A 24,072-nucleotide genomic window follows, 5' to 3' on the forward strand; every position below is an offset into this window, starting at 1 on the left:
CTTGTAGACTTCCTGTCAAAAAATGTTGATATTTTCGGTAACTTTTCAATTTCTTTCAAATGTTGTTTTTTAATTTACGTTTTTTGGCACCACTAGTATGTTTTCTATTCATTTTACAAGAACATTACAGTTGTAACTTACGAATGGTTCAATAATCAGAGGTAAACTGGAAGTTCTCTTCCTGATGCAAAGATATAGTATAGCATGCGCATTCCACCGTGCTTCCCCTGTCCCCTCCCACTCACTTCCTAGACCTCTTCCTCCTTTCCCTCTCTGCCCGTACTCGCAAGCTGCCAGATTTAAATTTTCGTCAGCAATAACCTTTACAATAATTACAGTGCATAAGTAGCGAGAATTCGTGTCTCCGGACGATAATTGATTCTAACAGTGATGAAATACTAACACGGACAGCAGATAAGAAGGAAGGAAGATTGCATGTTTGCTATTTTGCGAGCGAAAATATTCATATACATGAACGAAGGTTGAGTAGCAGGCCTTTTTATATAATTATGGGTTCGGCCAAGGGCCGGGGCCCCTTGGCACGTTGGGCCCGGGGCTGCAGCCCCTTTAACCCTCCCCTTAATCCGGCCCTGTCTACACCGAAAAGAGAAATAGGCTGCTGGTTGCAAGATCAAGCGGACTTATTTTCATAAGCAGCGTTGGACCTCCTGTGCATATATTTAATCCACAAACATATGTCATGTCATAGCTACGAAAGGGGAGACGTTCAGCTGATGAAACAAGTTGTCGGAAACATGAGACCGCTGATTTTGACACCCAATACGAGTCCATTTGGAAATTGTTGAATTAATAAGGTGAGTTCCTCTAAATATTTTGTTCCAATTAAATCACTGACTATTGGTAAACCTTCAATGACATATACATCTGCACTATCTACGTGCTTATTACTATGTAGTTCCAAAGGCGGCATGATTATATTTTTTTACTTCGCGCAAAGAGATAATCACGAGAGGCGTAGAATGACACAGCACTTCTCTTCTAGTGAGGTATATATGCAAGATGAAAGCCCGAGGCTTGTTAGTCGGCAAGAGGTAACGGAGCTTGTAGGACGTTCATTTGCAGCAGCAGGTGAGTGGTAACACATAACTGTACTGTATGTGTCGGTAGGTTCGCTGTACAATAGTTATTGTGGTTTTAACGAGAGTACTTGAATCATTAAGTTTGCGATGACTAATAAGCTGTTCGCTAGTGCTGTCTGTGTGTGGGAGGGAGCTTCCTTTGTCTACATTAGTGGTGTTCAAACTGTGGTATGCGGGGTCGTCTCACATTTATCGTACCTTCTGTTTTCAATGAGCACTTAAGAAAAGAGTTGAGCCTGCTTATTTTCAATGAAATCTTGTTTTGATTTAGTGTTTTTGTCTACCAGTACACAGAATCCCTTTCCGAATTATTCATTCTGAAATATGTGTAAATTTGTACCTGCCACTGAGTATGCGAAAAAGCTTACTTGTGCTGCATTATTCTTTTTAACTTTTTTTGTTTCGAAATCCAGTCATTCACTTCAATTGTTTTCAGTAGCACTGTCTACAGTACAATAGTATTTTTTTGCTAGTGGCTTTACGTCACACCGACACAGATAGGTCTTATGGCGACGATGGGATAGGAAAGGCCTAGGAGTTGGGAGGAAGCGGTCGTGGCCTTAATTAGGGTACAGCTCCAGCATTTGCCTGGTGTGAAAATGTGAAACCACGGAGAACCATCTTCAGGGCTGCCGACAGTGGGGTTCGTAGCCACTATCTCCCGGCTGCAAGCTTACAGCTGCGCGCCCGTAACCGCACGGCTAACTCGCCCGGTATAGTAATTCTTGTATTGATGATTACGATTATCTATCACTGCTAGGAAAAGAAAACCGCGTAAATCCACTCATGGGGGCAGTAGCGGTGATTAGTAAGGGGGGGGGGGCGAGGGGGACTGTTTCCCCCCACTTTTTGGAGAATATTTTATTAATTCCATTTTAGCCACCTGACTATTTTTTAAAGTTTCGACAGACTGAAAAAACTAAGAGTTATTTAAAAATTCGCCTGAATCTAATAATTATTAAAAAAAAAGCAATTTGTATAATTCCCACTGTTGTTCCCGCTTATTCCTTCCTTTAATATCTTTAATTATTAAGACAAATACTTATCGGAAATACAAAATGTTGTTCGTTGCGGCTAACCGATTCATAGAGCGCAGCAGCGTGTAGCACATGCTTTGACGAAGGGTAGCAGGGGGTATATTTTTGCCAAGGTCATAGACATAGGTATGATTCACCCTCTTGCCGCTCGCATTCGTCATTCTGGCAGTCTCCCTCAGTAAATGTGTGTGTGTAGTTCTATCTAGTGTCTGTAACTTCGTTAGTGTGTAGTCAAATACTATTGAATAATCACGCCGAATTTCTATTTAATTGTAATACATCTGTAATGATTGTCTCTTTGGGCAAAGTTTCATTGTATAGTGCTATTATTACCGCACTGAAGTTGGTAGACTCAGTCTTTACGTCTCTATCGAAATTCCCCCAGAGAGCATTAGAAAGGCTTTTTTTTTTTTCATATTTATGCCATACACCGCCCTCCCACACCCTTCACTGCTCTAGTCCTTAAACCCGGGTATATTTTGCTGTCTATAAATCTTTGTGCCCCCTCCCTCACTTCTAACTCCCAATCTCCGCTACTAGATGGGGAAATCACGTTTCTCTATCTGTCTTGTGAAGGCTTGCCGTGTTGCCTGAGAGGGAAACAGAAGACTGCAATGATCGAATAACTGGGCTAACATTAAGCAATAAAAATGCCAGGAACATTTCTCCTCTCATTGCTGACCGCTCAGTTTTGGACTTCGGCAAACTTTACTCCGAGGGAGTTACAATCTTTCCTTTGTCCAGCGACAATACACTGTTGTCATTATTGGGGAACGGGGTGGTGTTGCGGCTTAGCTGTTTGCTTGTCATCCCGGCGACTGTGGTCTTATTCCTGGTCTTGCTGAGGTGGGTGTGGTGTCAGGAAGGTCATGCGACCTTAAATTCCCGCCCACATCTCTCTAATACCTCAGTGCGTGTAGGGTCTCTGAGCAAGCGGAATAACCTGCGGAAGATGATGAATATAGTTAATATTACTGTATTTTGCATCTAGCAACAGTCATTTACTATTTCTGGTATAATCGCAATATACCCATTTGCTTCGGGGGTACGAAGGTAAAACAATTGAATACTACTGCTCTGCATCATGCATGGGCGCACTCTAGCGGAGGATTATGTTGACAGAATTTATTCACTCCACTTGTTTTGGACGTAACTGGTGTTGTTTACATAAAGAGGACGTTATGCACTGACTTCTCCTGCGTTTAGAGGGGTGCAGACCTAATGTTGACATGCCACTGTACTGAACATTTCTACCATAAATATACATTTAGGAACCATCATCAAAAGAGAAACATGTATAGACGTACCGGTATACCTTATACACCGAGCGAGTTCGTTGCGCGGTTCGGGCCTTGTAGCTCTTAGTTTGCATTCGGGAGATGGAGAGTTCGAACCCCACTATCAGTAGCCCTGTGGTTTCCCATTTTCATACGAGGCAAATGCTGGGGCCGTAGCTGAATTAAGGGCATGGGTTGTTCCTTTCCAGTCCGAATTCTTCTCTCTACTCTATCCCATCGTCTCTTTTGGCGTGACGTTAAATGATTTGCAATAATAATAATAATAATAATAATAATAATAATAATAATAATAATAATAATATAATTTTATACAAATGTTATTAACTTATTCAAATTAAATGTCATATGGTTTTTGTGCCGGGAGTGTCCAAGGTGCAGGTCTTTTGATTTGTCGCCCGTAGGGAACCTGCGCTTCGTGATGAGGATGAAATGATGATGAAGACAACACATACATCCAGCCCCCATGCCAGCGAAATTAACCAATCATGGTTAAAATTCCTGACCCTGCCAGGAATCGAACCCGGGACCCCTGTGACCAAATGCCAGCACGCTAATCATTTAGCCATGGAGCCAAACATCAGCTAATTAGTAATACGACAATGGAATATTGCATTTGTGACAACAAGGTACTCGTAATTATTCATGTGTTGTAGATCGCTTACATTGTTTACTGTGGCCAACGAGGTGTAGGCTATATTAAAAGAAGAATGATGGTGGCTTTACGTCGCACGTCACGGATAGGTCTTATGGCGACGATGGGATGGGAAAAGCGTAGGAGTTGGAAGGAAGCGACCGAGGCCTTAATTAACGTACAGCCCCAGCATTTGCCTGGTGTGAAAATGGGAAAACCACGGACAAACATCTTCAGGGCTGCCGACAGTGGGATTCGAACCCACTATCTCCCGGATGCAAGCTCATAGCTGCGCGCCCCTAACCGCACGGCCAACTCGCCCGGTAAAAAATGTGACACTGACATACGATGATCGTCTGCTATACGCGTATGTGCATCTTTTTTATCTGGTTCAGTTTTGAAAATATATATGTTTACAAACATAATTAGCGGCAAATATAGCCGAATTCTTTGCTGCATTTTGCATGACATAGGAAAGATGATAATTCATACCCTTTCCTGCTGGCTTCACCCGGTATTTTTAATAGGACTATTCTGTACATCAATAAATTACAGACGAGGCAATTAGCTTCATCATTCTGTAAAAGAACAAACAAAATATTCCAGTGTCCAAGCTTCGTAGGAATTATATTATATCTCGAATTGGGCTTATTCGCCGACTCTGTGAACACCTGAAACCACCAGCAGCAAAGCCATCCCTCTACTTTACCTGGATACGTCACAACAGAATACTTGAGGCTGGGAAGTAGGCGTAATACAAATAAGCCCCGCAAAGGAACATATTTACTGCACCGAGAGAGCGCACTATGCGGGTTGGGTCACGTAGCTATTAGTTTGCATTCGGGAGGTAGTGGGTTCGATCTCCACTGTCGGCAGCCCTGGAAATGGTTGTTCGTTGTTTCCGATTTTCGCACCAGGCAAATAATGGGAAAATGCCTTAATTAAGGTCGCTTCTTTCATATTCCTTCCCCTGTCCTATCCCATCGCCGCCACAAGATCTGCCTGTGTCGAAAAAAAATACAATAAATCGAAGACATTGGCCATGCCTGGTTTTCATGTGCCAGCCTCGCAGTGTAGGGTGGTCGTATTTTTTGTTTTAAGAGGAAGTACAGCTACATAACATCCCAGTCTAGAGGAAACGAACCTGCCTATAACCGGGAGTTCCCGGGTTCGATTTCTAACCTGGTCAGGGAACTTAACCTACATCTGTGGGCTGGTTCAAGGTCCAACTCAGCTAATGTGAGAACAGTTGAGGAGTTTCAGAGGATCCCGAGTTCGATTCTCGGATGGGTTGGAGAATTAGAAGACTGTTGGTGGAGAAATATACCATTTAGCGGACAGCGGATTTTTTGGCGGAATTCTAGATTTATTATAGCGGAATTTAGCGTTTTGTCCATTTTACTTTTAAAAAAAATTGTACTCCAATCTGTCTGAGCTATTCCGTATTTCTTGTCAGGAGCTAGCAGTCACATGAGGAAAACATGTTATTTGGATTTGATGTTATGAGATCGTGGTATCATAAATTTGTAATGAGTGGGGAAAGGGTACTTATCTCTTAAGTTGCGTCTACACCAAGATGTTTTAGTTAACTTCGTTAATAAACATTGTTAATAAACAAAATAACGTGTTCATTAAGTTTTCGAGCATGTTGATAAACAAAATTTCTTTTTTTTTTGTGAATGAAACTTTTCATTAACATTTCGTGTTTTCGTTAACATTTCGGTTCGCACATGCGCAAAGACGCAATTAGAACACGCAAATTCATAGCGCGGAATACAATAATTGTTTTTCTTTCGAAATCGACTGTCGAATCGCAAGCAACTCGTATACACCATACAAATATATAAGTGAAGTGTAGGAGTATTTCTCTTACACACTTATGTGATCCTTGGTAGGAGTCACCAGTCGCTAGGAATCTTCAAGTTATACTTAGCCTATCATTAATGCAGATGACATTCCGATAAATTTGTATTATTTCTTGCAATTTCAGACCCAATTACTGTCAACAAGAACTGAAAGTCTTGTGGGGACATTCTCAGAAAGTTTTGAAAGCCTGCTGCATCATGAATTGAATGTCCTGACATAGGCCTAAGTGTCCTCTCCAAACTTAATTCTAAACGCTTTTCCAATATTTTTCTTTGACACACTTTGCGTCTGCTTATTTCTCTAATTGCACTCATTAAAATAATGAAAGCTGCAGCTGTATTTTCTTCTTCCTGACCCTATCCATTGTAACCTCACAAACAGATATTTTGGTGTGGACACAATGTTAAAGAAGTTTGTTAACAAAAGTTTATTAACATCTTGAGAAATGTCTTCGTTAACATTGTTTATTAACTTTGTTTCGTTAACATTGTTTATTAACTTTGGTGTGGACTAACCATTAGTTAACGAATGACAACAGATAATGAAACTGTGAGAGAGCAGCATTTATATTTATGCTATGAAGGCAGACCGTTTAATGAACTGGCCTCTTCTGTGTGTAGCCCTTGAGGTAGGGGATTCACCTAGTTTGCACTCGGCACTAAAACGCCTACAAGTTTTAGCTCGCCGGCTAGCAGGCAGGGAGTTAATCCCAGTGAAACTCACAGAGCAGGTGAGTACAGACATTTACTACTACTACTACTACTACTACTACTACTACTACTACTATTATTATTATTATTATTATTTATTATGTGCATATGGATCACGCAAAGCTCTAACGATTCTGTTTCCTGAGTTGCCAAACAGCTCTGATCCTTTCTCCGTGGATCCCTTTTCGTTCTTCTGTCCACTTTGTTCCAGTCTTCTTTTTCACTTCGTTCTCTGGTTGCACTTTCCATCCATTAATTTTTTTCCTATAGAGGTTTCTGTCCGCGGCTCATTTCAGTTTATCTGGGCTTTTTCAAGATCCTTCTTCACTTCCAGTACCCATGGAATCATCTACTTGCCGGCAGTCTGCGGACGTGCCCATAAAATTTCAGACGTCTTTTGCGGATATCTGCTGCAATGTTGGAAAGCTCTTCTGTCACTTTGCGTGACCTCAGTCTATATCCAGAATTTTCCTCACATTGTTCTTCTTCTTCTTCTTCTTCTTCTTCTTATTATTATTATTATTATTATTATTATTATTATTATTATTATTATTATTATTATTATTATTATTATTATTATTATTATTATTATTATTATTATTATTATTATTATTATTGCCCATTATTTGAGATCGGATTTCTTGGCGGAATTTTAACGGATTTTTAGTAGTATTTAGCGGATCTTGAAAATATAAGTTGGCAACACTGGTGGCATCTGCCATGTGTAGATAACTGCGTGTTAATGTGGTGGAGGATAGTGTTATGTGTGGTGTGTGAGTTGCAGGGATGTTGGGAACAGCACAAACACCCAGCACCCGGGCCATTGGAATTAACCAATGAAGGTTGAAATCTCCGACCCGGCTCGTAATCGAACCCGGGACCATCTGAACCGAAGGCCTGTACGCTGACCATTCAGCCAACGAGTCGGACGGTGTGAAAATAGGAAACCACGGAAAACCATCTTCACGGCAGCCGATAGTGGAGTTCGAACCCACTATCTCCCGAATACTAGATACTGGCAGCACTTAAGTGCCTGCAGCTGCCGAGCTCGGTATGGACATTTAATAAGAAGGGCGTCATCATGCCGTCTGTTTGGAAAAAATCTGTCCATGTATTCTCTTTTATCCCGTAGCTCTTGATGTAAAGCTTGGTATTGTGTCGTAGAAGGCAATGATACTTTTAATCGCAGTTCTTCTACATATAGGCCTAGAACAGATGTCATGTGAGCTCATAAGTTAGTCTCGAAGCAGCGTTGTTTTTTTTTTTTTTTTTTTTTTTGCCAGGCAGAAAACCTTTTTAAGATACATGGCCTTCACTCTAGTGTAGCTAGGTTATCCTTCGATAGGTGTTCCCAGATAATGTCTAAGGCGTATGTCTTGGAGTGGTCTGTTTGTACATAGACATTTTTTCTCTTAGCAGGATAAAAATAGAGACCTATTAATGTCGCATGATTGCGGAGATAATAAAACAAAAATGAAGCAAATCGGTCCAGTAGAACGGACGGATGGATTTACCAAAGCTATTTTTAGTAAACCCTTTTAATATAGAGATAATAATAATATTCCATGTGGCTATTGCTAGCTTGGTGCAGCCCTTGTAAGGCAGACCCTCCAACGAGGGTGGGTGGCTCTGCCGTATGCCTATAGGAAACTGCGTGGAGGAAAGAGTGGTTTGTTGTATATAGATTGCGGCTATGATGGGGATAGCACAAACTTTCAGTCCCCGAGCCAAGGGAAATAACTATTTTTAAGATTGAAACCCCGACCCGACGGGAATCGAACAAGGGGCCCTCTGAACCAAAGACAAGGTCACTGACCATTCAGACAAGGAGCTGGACCGGGATTAGTTAATAATGCTATGGAATTAGCGTCCGCTGTAGATTCCAACAGACGCCACAGTGTTGAAAATTTACCCAGAAAAGGAATTTTTAACGTGTTAATGTCCGGTTCCATGGCTGAACGGTTGACGCCCTGGGCTCGTTTGCTGACCGAGTAGAGGGATTTAAATCGTAAACTGTTCGTTCCCGTGGCTTGGGGACGTATTTGCTCTGTCCCCCACATTCTTGCAACTCATATATATCACACACAACACTATCTTCCACCGTTTTTTTTTTTTTTTTTTTACGGGGGCCTCCGTAGCCCGCTCCCCCATCGTGACCATTGACTCAATCTACATGGCCTCCGACATGCTATTAATTTCCAAGTAGAAAAGAGATAGCTAGTTAGACTGGGAAGTGATACAAGGAGTATCTGCCTGTTTCCATGTCAGACACGTTACCAGGCGAGATTGTGTTAGGTATATGGTGTTGAAGTATGGTATTGAAGGGTCAGGGAAAAACCACATGGGCAGAAAGAAGAAAGAGCCTACATGTAAAACCTGACTTCTTTTGATAGCACATGCAAGGATGTGGGCTGGAGATAGACTGTATTATCACAGTCTAATATATACAGTCGCGAAGCTCTGATGATATTTTTCATCCGATGCGACTACAGCCCTCCAAGCGGTGAGGTAGAGGCAACTTGCTAGCAGACAACAGGGAACGAATTACCACTACAGTCTAAAATGGGCACAACTTCTGAACCATTCATGCAAATAATGTCCTGACAAAGTATTTGTAATCCTTATGAAATAGTGGAGGAAGTCAACAAGTTATTTCGATGAGGAGTTCGAGGATAATATCGAAATATTTATTTAAGAGTTATTTTTCTTTACCGCGGACTATTTCATAAAATAGCTTCTAGAGGGCAACCGGTTCGACATAAGTATATATCTTCGCGGACTTTTTTTGTAGAGGTTTCTATGCTCTACAATTCTTACAGATGCACTGGGGGTCTATCGTTGACGGTTCACGCAGCGTATGCCAAGGAAGCAAGCGACCGACCGACATCGAACCTGCCAAGTTGGGCTAAGAAAGCCAGCGCTCTACCATGGTCGGTCACTTGCTTTCTTGGCGTACGCTTCCTGAACCGTCAACGATAGACCCCCAAGCAGAGGCGGCCGTACATTATGTGCTGATGCGCTGCAGCACATTGCCTGTTTGAAAATAAATTACTACAATCTACAATCAAATACAGTCCATTGAAAAAGACGTCAACCAAAGAATAGGAAATTATTCACCTCCCTTCACAACCAGGTAACAAGTTGTGCGCTCCACGCCGGGTGGCTGTAAGATCACAGCTCAGGGAGAATTTCTAAGCTTTTTGCCAGAAAGCAGGAACCCTGCCTTTTGCGCATGCGTGCCCAACTTTTGCGATAGGCTGTGGAAACAACAGCCAAGACCGCCAAGACATCACTTCACAGCGATTCTTCGTTCGACCACAGAGAGGCAGCATTAGTCATACTTGCATTCTTGCATTACGACCGAAATGAGGTCGTGGCAGATACCCTCTTGACTCGGCTGTATATTTAAGAAGGGATCGCTCAAATCAAACGGGAAAACAAAATACTGTAGAGGAAGCCATCAGCTGTTCCCGCCAGGACTTTTAATACCAAAAATGATAGAATACTCCCAACTTGCCTATTCCATGGCCACATTTGTAAATTAATGAACTATAAAAATTGTACTTTTTATGTTGTCAAAATAAGGACATGATGTTGTGATTTTCTTTAATTAAAATGCCTAGTTTATAAATGCCACTATAAAAACATGACATGTAATTTTGCATTACGACGTTTCTGGTTTTATTTCAATGATTTTGGTAACTTTGGGAAGTTCTGTTTTTGCGCGCTCACACCAAGTGTTTGAGTTCGTGAATATTTTACCATTGCAGGTGTTATTGTGTGTTTAATTATACCATTTTACAGTGCTGTATGAGGAATGTGTATATGTGTTGGGGTTGTTTGCGTGTTTGTTCAGTGTAGGAAACTCAGTATTTTTTTTCTATTTGTTTTACGTCGCACCGACACAGATAGGTCTTATGGCGACGATTTTTATTTTTTGGAGAGGGGGGGGGGGGGTTACAGCACACAACTGAATTTCTGCACCAGCCGCCACTGCCCCCAAGTGTAAGCGTAAGAATTGTAGATCATAGAAACCTCTACAAAAGAGTCCGCGATGGTATATACTTATTTCGAACCGGCTGCTCTCTAGAAGCGATGTTATGTTATAGTCCGCGGTAAAAAACATAACTCCTTAAGATTAAATAAATATTTCGATATTATCCTCGAACTCCTCATCGAAATAAATTACTTGTACTCCTCCACTATTTCGTAAGGATTACAATAAACTTGTCAGGACATTATTTGAATGAATGGTTCAGATGTTATGACCATTTTAGACTGTAGTGGTAATTCGTTCCCTGTTGTCTGCTAGCAAGTGGCCTCTACCTCGCCGCTAGAGGTGCTAGTGTCGCTCCAGCTATCAAGTGGATGAACTTTCCCCTTATTAGAGCTTCGCGACTATATATATTAGACTGTGGTATTATCACGCAGTTTCCTGCACACGGCACACACCACCCACCATCACCGGAGGGTCTGCCTCACAAGGGCTGCGCATGGTTAACTATCGCCACATGAAATTAATTTACTAAACATGTTTATGAAACTACTGACACGAGTCACTCAAAATTAAGCGTTCTTAAATGTCCATCCGACTACGATAGGATCCCACCACATAACCTCTAAATTGGAGATGAACTGCACCACACAGCCTCTCAGAATGCAAGCATTCTATAGGCGCATAGAGAGTTCTCTTAAATACTGTCTTCACTGATTAGAATTTTGATATTTTTATTTTTACAAAATGTTTCAAAGCGTATTTGTAACTTTCTACTCCACTGTATATACTGTATGAAAATGAAAATCCACAGCCTGTTTCCAGTCATTTGACTGCGTCAGGAATGGAATGAATGAAGCCTCCTTCTAGCGGCGAGGATGGAAATTGTGCCGGCTGCCGAGGCCTGTCGCACTCCTCTGGGGGCAATGATTAATGAATGATTAATGAAATAAAATGATATTGGAGAGTGTTGCTAGAATGAAAGATGACAGGGAAAACTGGAGTACCCGGAGTAAAACCTGTCCCGCCTCCGCTTTGTCCAGCACAAATCGCACATGGAGTGACCGGGATTTGAACCACAGATCCCAGCGGTGAGAGACCGGCGCGCTGCCACCTGAGCCACGGAGGCTACTGTGTATACTGTATATTAGTGTAAAAAGGAAAAGACAGCTTCGTACCATCCCATCGACTGTGTCGAAAGAAAAAAAAAATTCTCCGCCATTTCGAGTGCACCATCGTTCTTAGCATAACACGAAGAGAATCCCTAATTTTTTTTATCGGTATAGTTCTGATACACCCTGTAGACAGGTGCAATTACTGCTTTCATCCAATCAGAAGGTACTTTACCTAGCTCGATAGGTGCAGTCGCTTAAGTGCGGCCAGTATCCAGTAATCGGGAGATAGTGGGTTCGAGCCCCACTGTTGGCAGCCCTGAAGATAGTTTTCCGTGATTTCCCATTTTCACACCAGGCAAATGCCAGGACTGAACCTTAATTAAGGCCACGGCCGATTCCTTCCACTTCCTAGGCCTTTCCTATCCCATCGTCGCCATAAGACATATCTGTGTCGGTGCGACGTTAAGCAAAAAAAAAAAAAGAGAAGGTACTTTACTAACATTCCATGCTATTATTATTACTCTATATGAAGCCATTTCATACCTGCCTTCTCACCATATTTCACAATTTCAGGTCTAATTCTATTTATTACTGCTGCTTTATGACAACGGAGTTCATATGCCAATCTTTCCATTTCCTCAAGTGTAATTTCACCAACATTACTGTTCTCCTCACCATGAGCTTGGTTGTTCGCGACGTCCCAGCAAGATTTCTTTGTACGCTGATAAAATTTTGAAAATATTCCTTCCACCTGTCCAGTGACTCCCTAGGATCTATTATGAGTTCACCTGATTCAACTAAGTTTAAGTTATAAGGAGATTCCCACTTTCCAATACTTGTCAATTTCTATATAATGGTTTTATTAATTATATGATATAATCCAGCTTAATCTCTAGGACATGTTTCGTTCCGATTATGGAACATCTTCAGCTAAAAGTTTTGACAAAATGACAAGACAATTAAAACAAATGTGATGGTTATGATATATCTCCAATTTTATCTTCAAGATTAACAAGTATACACGTCTCCAACATAAAGAAGAACCCTTACGCCGATTTTGCTTCGTCACTTGGACACTGACTTGTTGGAAATTTTAACTCAACATGAATGAACATTTTATCTTATCATCATAACCATCACATGTATTTTAATTGTTTTGCCATTTTGTCAAATCGTTTGGCTGAAGATGTTCCATAATCGGAACGTAACATGTCCTAGAAATTAAGCTGGATTATATCATATAATTAATTAAACCATTATGTAGATTTTTGACAAGTATTGGAAGGTGGGAATCTCCTTATAACTTAATCTTAGTTGTGTTGAGCCAATACGGGACAAAATATGAGGTTTATAAGCTGTTCACCTGATTCACCCATAACACTATTAATTTTCTTTTTTCCACCCTTTTTAAGATTCTTTATTACTGTCCGGAAATGTTTCCTTGCTGTATGACGTATCTTTTTCAGGTTATTACCGAAATCTTCCCACGACGACTGCTTGGATACAACTCGGTTTCACAGTTACTTTTCTCCTTTTTACTACAGTTTCATATATCATTTCTCAAGATCTTTGAAAATGTGTTTTTCCCAATCATGAGACATCCTTCTGGGCCTCTTACCAAAAACAATCCTTTCCTAGTATGCTCTTGGGGGTCTATTTAGACTTATCATTCTCATATACCTATACCATTCTAATTACGATGTACTTTTAAATACATTGACGAATTATGGACTCTCTCATAGTCGAATGAAATTGGCTGCATCATCTCTCTCTATAAGCAACAATTTGCATCTTACAAAGGATTGTACTGTACGTGCTATAATAATATTTTCAACGAACTCCTGTGCAATTTAAATTGTTGCCGTGTAGAAAGACTACGTATATCGGACGGGTAGAGAATGAAACTGTAGATATGGAAAATTGTTGGGCATTCGTTAAAAGCAGGCAACGGAACTCAAACGTCAGTGTAATGAAATACATACGAAAGGAACTATTAAGCGATAAATCTCTTGATGACAGTGTTGTGGAATATTGCTCCTCTGTATACTCAGAGAAACGAGCGCAATATGATTTACTGAACAATGAGGATACGGGAACAGATCCATTGATGCATGTGCTAGGTGTTAATGAAATTAGTCCAATCGAAATTCAAAATGCAGTGCGCAATGTGAAAACATTACAAACCACAGGCCAGATATAATCCCTCCATATATAATTAAAGGCCGTGGAGATATTTTATTATACCCCCCTCTCTTTATATTTTAATATTTCGCTAAGAGGTGGAACGTTTCCTGCTCATTGGAAGATAACGCGAGTTAGTCCACTTCATAAATCCGGGGAGAGGTCAGTAATTAATTACTACAGAACCGTTGCAATTTCTTCCGCACTAGCAAAATTTTATGATCAGCTCTCTATCGCCATGTATTCAAACACGTAGAAATTATCTTCAGTGTGTCACAACATTCCTTCAGACCTGCAAAATCGACGACGACAAATCTATTGGAGTTCACTCATGAAATATCGGCAACTATGTACGATGGAGGCCACGTTGATGTACCATTCACAGATTTTGTAAAAACATTTGATAAAGATGATTACGATGCACTTTTAAATAAACTGGCGTATTATAGACTCTCTCATAGTCATTTCTCTGTGATAGGCAACAATTTGTATGTAACAAAGGATTATATATACGTGCTTTAATAACAGGGTTCGAATCTCAAATCACTGCTCATCACCTTCTTCTACTCCTGCTTTTCCCACACTTGTGGGGTCGCGGGTGTGAACTATGTCACACATTTGAATTTGTCCAGACGCGATTAAAATCAACGACCAGGCCGGGAATCGAACCCGGGACCATCTGAACCAAAGGCTTCAACGCTGACCATTCAGCCAAGGAATCGGATGACTATTACTCATCTTATTACTTATAAATGATATTCCTAAATGCATAGATTATTCAAACATACTGTTATTCGCAGACGAAGTAAAAATGTTCAGAACCATTCGGTTACGAGAGGACTGTGGATTTCTTCAGAAAGACCTCAATAGCGTACCATACAGGAGCCTCTTAACAAGTTATATTTTAACATAAACAAGTGTCATGTCGTCCGCCTCTGTGGTGTAGTGGTTAGTGTGATTAGCTGCCACCCCGGAGGCCCGGATTTGATTCCCGGCTCTGCCACGAAATTTGAAAAGTGGTACGAGGGCTGGAACGGGGTCCACTCAGCCTCGGGAGGTCAACCCACCTCAGCCATCCTGGAAGTGGTTTTCCGTGGTTTCCCACTTCTCCTCCAGGCAAATGCCGGGATGGTACCTAACGTAAGGCCACGGCCGCTTCCTTCCCTCTTCCTTGTCTATCCCTTCCAATCTTCCCATCCCCCACCAAGACCCCTGTTCAGCGTAACAGGTGAGGCCACCTCGGCGATGTACTGGTCATCCTCCCCAGTTGTATCCCCGACCCAATGTCTCAAGTTCCATGACACTGCCCTTAAGGCGGTAGAGGTGGGATCCCTTGCTGAGTCCGAGGGAAAAATCAACCCTGGAGGGTAAGCAGATTAAGAAGAAGACAAACACACCAATTGGACATCATAATCACATGACGTAAATACCAACAAACAAAACGCAGGAAAATAAAATACTCCACCTGAAAGAAAGACATAAACACTTGCACGTGACTAGGGGTATCTACCGGGAAACGATTTGTCTGGTAGACAGTAAGTTGCGTTCCAACATGCAAGCATTATCCGGTTTTCACGTTTCCAAACATGAGATCAGCTGGTCGCAGAGGAGACGAAAACAACCCTACTTCGTGCCAGGCGTCGTGTATGCCCTACATTGCCCTCAGCTAACGGGATTGTGTGTACAACTCACTTTCTCTGAACTCGTCCTCACTGGAGACAAAACGGACATCGCTTTGATTGGAATGCGCGCATGATAAAAGTGTACTGACTACAGTAAATGTGGAGACATGCACATCTCAGCAGAAAGAAAAAAAATTCACTTTCCGAGCTTACCTGTATTTTTCCGATCTGGTGTTGTGTGTTATGACGCGAGACACCTAACTTGAGAGAACTTAGAGTTTTCAGTTGCAGGTCAGAGCTTGTTCGCAGTGACGTTACTACAACTCTTGCTACTAAGATAACGTTACTCTACTAGATATGAATTCTTTTATGGGGTAGGGTGGAGGGGTAGAATTTTATTAATGGTATACTGCTAGTCGTAAATGTGACTAAAAGGGATGGGCTAACTCAGGAGAGAGCTGTGCTAGGACACAGGGGTAAATAGACATACACAGAGCCTTATAGGGGCATTCTCTAATTTTCTTCTTCTTCTATTCTTCTTTATCTGTTTACTATCTAGGGTCGGTTTTTTTATTGGGCATAGCAAGGAATCCTACTTCTACTGCCTTCAGGACAGTGTCCTGGAGCTACAGACTCTGGATCGGGGGATACAACGGAGGAGGATGACCAGTACCTCGCCTTACATGGCCTATCGTTAACCTCTTAAGACTTAACTGCTGACCTGATTATGGTTAAGAGTGCTAGGTTAACCCATGCATATGACGCCAGGCTTAACTTTACAAGGGCGTTACAGTCTCAAGTTTGAGATTCGATCTTACGCTCAACCTAACTAGACGAGATGAGACATGATCCAGGGACTTTGTTGCTGAGATTGGTGGAAGCTTACGGCTACACATCGGACTAGGGATATGGTGTGAGATGTAATACAAATGCTTTATTTACAGAGGGCGTAATATTGGGAAGCATCTTCGAAGTTCTAAAAACGGAGAACCTAGCATGAACATATCAGCAAAAAATAACTGCACGTGCAAGTTGACTAGCTTTGGATGTATTTTCTGACACATAGAATACAAAGTTTTATTTATTTTTTTCCTACAAGTTTGCAACTTAGGTACAATCACGCAGGAAGACCTAACCTATCTTTATACTGAATACCCAGTATAATACGTAAAAATAATATGGTGCCGGAATTTAGTTCTGCAAGATTTCGCGTATTATCAGAATCCCCGAATACAGAATAAAATCCTTACTTACACTTCACGTTCGAAGCCCGGGCTAACTGCAGGTCTAACGTTGCGCTGACCACGCATTAACCTTCTAGGACTTGGAGTTGAACTTGGAACAAGATGGCGGCTATTCATAAGCTCTTATGGAGAAAGCTGGGTCAGGGAAGACATAGGACTTAAAGTGACGGCGAGGTATATTTAAGCACATAGCAGTCGGATAAAAAGGGAACTTGAAATTTTGTTCGGAAATTAACTCTATGAATCTGTTGGCATGGGTTATAAGCATGTAACTCATGCGGAAAATGAAATTAAACAGAACGCCTAGTGCCATAAGAATACATTGGTTACATTTAAGCCCCTATCAGTTGAACAAATTATCGGATAAGCATGTAACTTGAAATTTTCGTTCGGAGTATACTATTTGAATCTGTTGGCATGGGTTATAAGCACGTAGCTCATGTGGAAAGTAAAATAAGAAACACATTGCTTACATTTAAGGCCTTAGCAGTGTAATTTTCCTAACTCTCTGACTGAATTTACAAAAATACTTATCTGAATAAAATTGAAATATCTGCATTCAAATGGAAAATTATGAAAATTAATATTCATTAAATAAAATACACAATCGTCGAACCTTGTACTCACACTTACTACTTACCTGCTTACTTACACATACGTTATTTGATGGGCGCCAGCTACCACTCAGTGCAGCAATAATAGAATGAGAATCTTGACTATCTCTAGGGTGTGGGGTAATAAGCTTACTTTTGACAACATACCATATACGTTCTGGGAAAAGGAGATTGGCGTTCGGTTTCCCCATTAATTTTTTCTATCTGTTTTACGTCGCACCGACACAGATAGGTCTTATGGCGACGATGGGATAGGATAGGCCTAGGAATGGGAAGGAAGCGGCCGTGGCCTTAATTAATGTACAGCCCCAGCATTTGCCTGGTGTGAAAATGGGAAACCACGGAAAACCATCTTCAGGGCTGCCTACAATGGGGTTCGAACCCACTATCTCCCGATTACTGGATACTGGCCGCACTTAAGCGACTGCAGCTATCGAGCTCGGTCCCATTAAATTTTAGGTTATCTAATTCTGTCATTGAAATAATACTATGAATTCATTTGATCGAAAAAAAATATATTCTTGAAATTGTATATAAAAAATAGTAAGTCTTGTTGCGATAAAACAGATGAGAATATGAACTTATGACATTGCAACTGAAAGAAACTAGGCATGAAATTGAATTCTTCTTGACCGGACATTTAACAATTTGTACGAAATATATCCCTCACTGGTTCACTTGACTGTACCTTCAACACTTTGAGTGTAATTGCAACGTATTCCTTAGATCTGGTGTTTACTGTAGATGTGTCACGCCTAATTTGGTGATGTATCCATGTGACTGCTTCTTCTCCATATCATATGACTTCTTTGTAAGTCTGTATGGTATGACTTCTTTGCAAGTGTATCCTTCTATGATTCCATCACTGTTCACCATCCACTTCTTCTCTCTTCACCTTCCGTTTAACTAATGACTCCGTTGACTGACTGAGGCCACTCCATCTTGTTCACTTAATGGCCAACTGTGGCCTCTCGTTCCGGTAGAATAATGACTGACGCGACAATATGCAGCCACCTTATATAGACGTAAGGTTGACGCACCTACGTAACCTGCAGAGATAAGTTACGGGGTTACCCGTGGAATGCAGAGGTGAAGAAGGTGCGGGCTGGAATGGGTCTTGCTACAAAGCTGAGATATTAATTAAAATTTCAATAAAGGTTATATTTTCACAAATAGAAAAACTTAACAAATTTCACATAGAATTTCAACAAATAACAACAACTCAACCACTATCCACTAATCAGGTACAAGGTATAATTTTACAAACGAAAGCCCTAGTTTCGGGGTCTTTACAAGTTCTGGGCTTCGAGCCCCAATTACACAATCCTTGAGCTACTAGCCCAACTTTACCAAGGTACACTCATTTGTTCAAAGGGCAGAAAACCCCTTCATTCAAGGAGCACTTTCTCTCCACTTTTAACCTCAAGCCTCCCAGGGGCACTTTTCAAACACAAGAAAGAGCTGACCTGCTCTCAATTTTTCAAGCCTATTAAAGGCAATACCAGACTATTACACTAAATTGCCATCAAGGCACCGCTTACATCAAATGAAACGGGGGCATCTCGTACCCAACCTACTTGGCCTCAGTGAAAAAGAACAGATTAAGTAAATGGCCCAAAATACCAAGATGAATGGAGGCGTAGCTTGCACTCCTACATGAAATGGGGCACTAGGCTGAAGAAACAGGGGGTAATCCCAAACTATGGAGGTGACTCGTATGAGAAAACTTTAAAACATTACAGAAGGGAAGAAACAGTTACAAAACGTAGTCACCCCAAACCAAAAATGAAGGGGAGCTCAAGAGGGTAAAGCACTCTCTATCCCCGTTTTACAGTTAAAGATATGTGAAGTTTTACAAAAGCGACGGCAAATTACATGTTTCAAGATAGGTTACATAGTAAAGGTTTCGGATCTTCCCCGCGGTTTAGACTGCTGAGCTAGCGAGAAATAAAGATGTTAAGTGGCCATTACCTTGTAGAAGAGCTACTGCCGGATGAAAGAGGCGCTTCCCGCCTCCTGCGCCTCCATACACTAGGCTGGATGCTGTTCGAGTGGCCGAGAGACAAGAAAATCAGCAGTTTTTATACTCTCGGGGAAGATTCGAGACCTTTCATGAATAATTAAGACACACCCACAGTCGTTTATTGGCTGGCTAAAAGTTACACATCAAAATTGAGGAAGACACAATAGGTCAAAAATTAATTACAGAAATTCTGGATTGGCTAAGTTCAAAACTGGCGGAAAGAAAAGATTTATATTGCCAACCCACAAATGAAAGAACGAAATTTAGTAAAGAACAAACTTATGAATACAACATTTCTTCAAATAAAGTTCTTCCACTTCGCACCAGGGTGCATGGTCATAGTTTTTTGTAGAGACATCTATCAGAGAAAGTCCACACTTCTTTATTAATGGAAAACAAAACAAGTTGAACTCCACACAGTATTGATAACTTTGTAATCACGAAATTTATGGTAGTGCCATCTTCTGAGAAAACTTATAAGTTGATACAGTTGTTAAAGTTCAGAGTTTCTCCTGTAGAGGAGTACTTAACGGCGGAAAATTAAAGTGCGGCGTATAGGTGTACCAGCCGGTACAATAACAACAATCTACTCCCACCTCGCGACATATATTACATACAATGGTGAAATAGCCCGGGGCTTCCTAGGAAACTCAAAGAAACTGAGCTCATCGCTAAATGCTCACGATGACGTAGTCATGACGTAGCGATGACTCTGCATTTACTCCAGCAGTATTGCACAATGTAGCAATGTCATATCCGCATCTTATATACAGCAACTTTTTACTGTACATGTTTCTAGTGTTAAACTACACAAACGTATATATGCATACATTTAACCATAATCATGCAAGTGACAAGCATTGCAGAATTGAATTGAATAATAATAATAATAATAATAATAATAATAATAATAATAATACAGATATCATCTTGTAACGGGATTTGAACCGTTATAGCAGTCGAACAAATTATCGTACAAACATGTAATATGAAATATCGGTTCGGAAACATATTGTTTCAGTCTGTTGGCATAGGTTACAGGCTTGTAGCTCATACAGGAGAGAAATGAAACAGAACGCCTAGTGCCATAAGAAATTCATTGGTTACATTTAAGCCCCTAGCAGTCGAACAAATTATCGGATAAACATGTAACATGAAATTTCGGTTCGCAAATATACTATTTGAATCTGTTGGCGTGGGTTATAAGCATGTAGCTCATGCAGGAGGTGAAGTAAACAGTACGCGTAGCGCCATTAAAAATACATTTCTTTCATTTAAGCTCCTAGCAGTCGAACAAATTATCGTATAAAATGTAACATAAAATATCGGTTCGGAAACATATTATTTCAATCTGTTGACAAAGGTTATAAGCTTGTAGCTTACGCAGGAGCGAAATTAAACAGAACGCCTAGTGCCTTGAGCCAAAAAACATTCGTGCTACACACATGATATGGAATGGAACTCAGGGGTCACGTCTTATTAGAATTGCAAAAGGGCTAAAGGACTCCTCCTCCTCCTCCTCCTCCTGCTCTTCCTCCTGCTCCTCCTCACCGCGCCCTCCTCCACCTAGGGCTAAGTGGTTAAAGGGCTAATATGCTAAAGTGTTAATGGGCTAAAGACCTCCTCTTCTTACCGCCCCCTCCTGCTCCTCTTCCTTGGGCTAAGTTGCTAAAGGGCTAATGGGCTAAGGAGCTGTAAGGCTCCTCCTCCTCTACCTCCCCGCGCCCTCCTCCTCACAGAAGGAGTGAGCTGAAGTTCGTACATTTTTGACAGCAGCAACACCCTCATCGATTGTTATATGCAAGAACGCTTCTACTTTGTTAGATGTAACAAATTAATCTCTATTGGTAAATGGTTTATCTCTTCTAACTTCAAACTCGTGACGATGTGTAACTACTATTGTTCAACACTTTGCTTCTTCTGATTTTAACTATGCAACTCTATGTAAACACGCTATCGATTGTTATCTGCAAGAGCGCTTCTACTTTGTTAGGTATAGCATATTAATCTCTATTGGTAAATGGCTTATATCTTGTAACTTCAAACTCGCGACGATGTGTAACTTCTATTGTTCATGATCAATGACTGTTTACAATGTATCTTACAGTAATGTAATCTATTCGTGTTGTGTATATCTGTGGTTATTCTTCAATAAACAACTGCATTGAATGATCTACCAGACTTATGGTTATAGTCCTTCTACTATGAGTAGTTACAACCTAAACTGCTTAACATTTGTGTAATTCCTACTACAAGTACGCGGAAAACTGATAACTGTCTCGTCCTAAAAACGAAAAGGTTACCGTGCTAATGATCATGAGTTAAAACTTTGTGTTCAGAACCGAAGAAATTCATGCTACACATAACAGGGAATGGAACTCAGGGGTTACGTCTTATGAGAATTACCTAATAAAGAATAAAATCCCCGAACTATTAGTGGTGCAGTGAGATGCGTTTTTCTAACAGAAATAAGTACCTGCTTGATAGTGTTTTAGTGTCTGGAACACTGCACTTTTGATTTTAACATTTTATGCTTAATTTCCCACTACTACATGCATAAGGTGGCAATAGTGAGGTTTAGCTCTGTCAAGATGGCAGCAGTGAGGTTAGCGATGTTCTGCTGTTTAAAATTCCGTGCCCACGGGGTTAAAGATGACAGCCAAAAAGGCCGTGGATTTTAAATTCCGCACCACGACGTGCATAAGGTGGCAGCAATGAGGTTTAGTGCCGTGAAGATGGCAGCAGTGAGGCTCACAAAATTTAATACGCAGGATTAATGAATAAGATTAGATTCGATCCTGCAAATGATGACTAGATTACAATATGACTAACCCTATTAGAAAGAGCACTACGTTCAGAAAGATATATAAAACCATGAAGGCCACTGTACAATAAAAATACCAGGGTGACCTAGAAAGAGGAAAAAGGAGCAATAGGGGAGAAAAAAGAAATCAAAGGGCTGGTGAGGTAAGGAAGATTTTCAGCCTGCATAAAAGTTTCCAGAAAGTAGTTTAGCCACGCACCCAATTAGGCGTACACACTGTTCCGAAACAAGGAAAAATCACTAATATGATTATCTCTTCAAGCGTATGTAGACGAAGTAAGTCTAGTGGCAATAATGGCTTGAAAATTACAAATCAAGTTCAGAATGAACATGCTCGTAAATAATTTTAGTTGCCACACAAAATGTAATACTCCGGATCCAGCCTGAATTGCATCATGGAAGAGAATAATAGTTCATTATTTAGGAGTTGAAAGCACAATAGAATCAATTTTTGCTCACCCAGCCAGCCGTCGAAAGTTCAGAAAGTTCGCCACAGGATGTCTGTCTGACTGCTGTTCGTGGCCAGGGCAGGCATTTATAGTGGAAGAAGGCAGAGTCCAGAATATACGAGAAACAGACGTGGCGTATACATGCAGCGGTAGAGGGGAGGGGACGGAGGGCGAGCAGTAAATTGAATTGGCGTATGGCTTTTATTGCCGGGAGTGTCCGAGGACAAGCTCGCCAGATGCTGGTCTTTTAATTTGACTCCCGTAGGCGACCTGCGCGTCGTGATGGCGATGAAATGATGATGAAGACGACACATACACCCAGCCCCCGTGCCAGCGAAGTTAACCGATTAAGGTTAAAATTCCTGACCCCGCCGGGAATCGAAATCGATATAATGGGCGATATAAAGCAAAAATGCAAACTTATGTCCTCATCCCGAGGTGGTGCAGCTCCTTTCAGGAAAACCCCCATTGCAGGTGAGCTGCATGTACCATATACCAGCCCTCCTGACATTCTAAAATTTCTGGGGGTACAGGGAACCGAACCTAGGTCTAAAGGTTGGCAGCTAATAACACTAACCGTTACGCTACACATGCGCTGTAATGAAACAGCCCAACTAAATGTAGACGAAGGAGAAAAAGAAGAATGCCATTGTGTGACAAACTAAACGAATGGCATTTTGAAACAAATATGTTGTGGTCTTACACTCGCGTGTTTCACGTTATGGTCATCATTTACTTAGCCGTTGTAATAATTCTTAAAGATTGGAGTATATATTCCGACTGTTCGGCTACAGGTCGCAGTTACGGATAGTGTCGTCACCGTGGAGATTCGAGTACTTCGCACGGGTTACTCGTAGAGGCTCGGACTCGCCAGACTCGATTCTCGCGAGTCCAAGCGTCACTCGCGCACACCACTAGTAGTAGAGTGCATAGCGGGCTGGGTAAGCAGTCGAAGTACACGCTGTAGGCCGGAGAAGTTGACAGATGGTAAAGTAGAAATCTTGAAGTAATAGATACGTAGGGGAGCACGTTACAAACAAATATACCTGAAATCAACCCCAAATATCTTACTCCAGCCCACACACAGATAGAGGATGGTACATTCTATGATCGAAAAAAGAAGAAGAGTGTTCACATCTGGTTGGAATACAGTCATCCGCCGAGCAAGAAAATCACCTTACGAAGTAGAAGAAATCTCACAAGATGATTTTTTTGATTTTAGAAAAGTAAAGCAAGTTCTTATAAACAATGCAACAGAAGATGTTAGTGGTCAAAAAGTAAGATGGATGAACAATGTGTGGTTGAAGTACTTGAAAGAGGATCCCAACCATGTTTACTTCAAGTACAACATGTATGAAGAATTC

General features: G+C 41.1%; 1 protein-coding gene across 1 annotated transcript in view; it reads left to right on the plus strand.

Annotated features, from left to right (window-relative positions):
- The first annotated feature begins 1,027 nt into the window (after positions 1-1,027).
- LOC136879392 (probable cytochrome P450 6a14) overlaps positions 1,028-24,072 on the plus strand; it is a 66,209-nt gene continuing 43,164 nt past the window's right edge. Inside the window, exon 1 of the mRNA XM_067153212.2 lies at positions 1,028-1,089. The gene's annotated coding sequence lies outside the window, so the exon portion shown is untranslated. The remainder of the gene's footprint in view (positions 1,090-24,072) is intronic.

Source organism: Anabrus simplex, chromosome 1, assembly GCF_040414725.1.
Source record: "Anabrus simplex isolate iqAnaSimp1 chromosome 1, ASM4041472v1, whole genome shotgun sequence".
Lineage (NCBI taxonomy): Eukaryota > Metazoa > Arthropoda > Insecta > Orthoptera > Tettigoniidae > Anabrus > Anabrus simplex.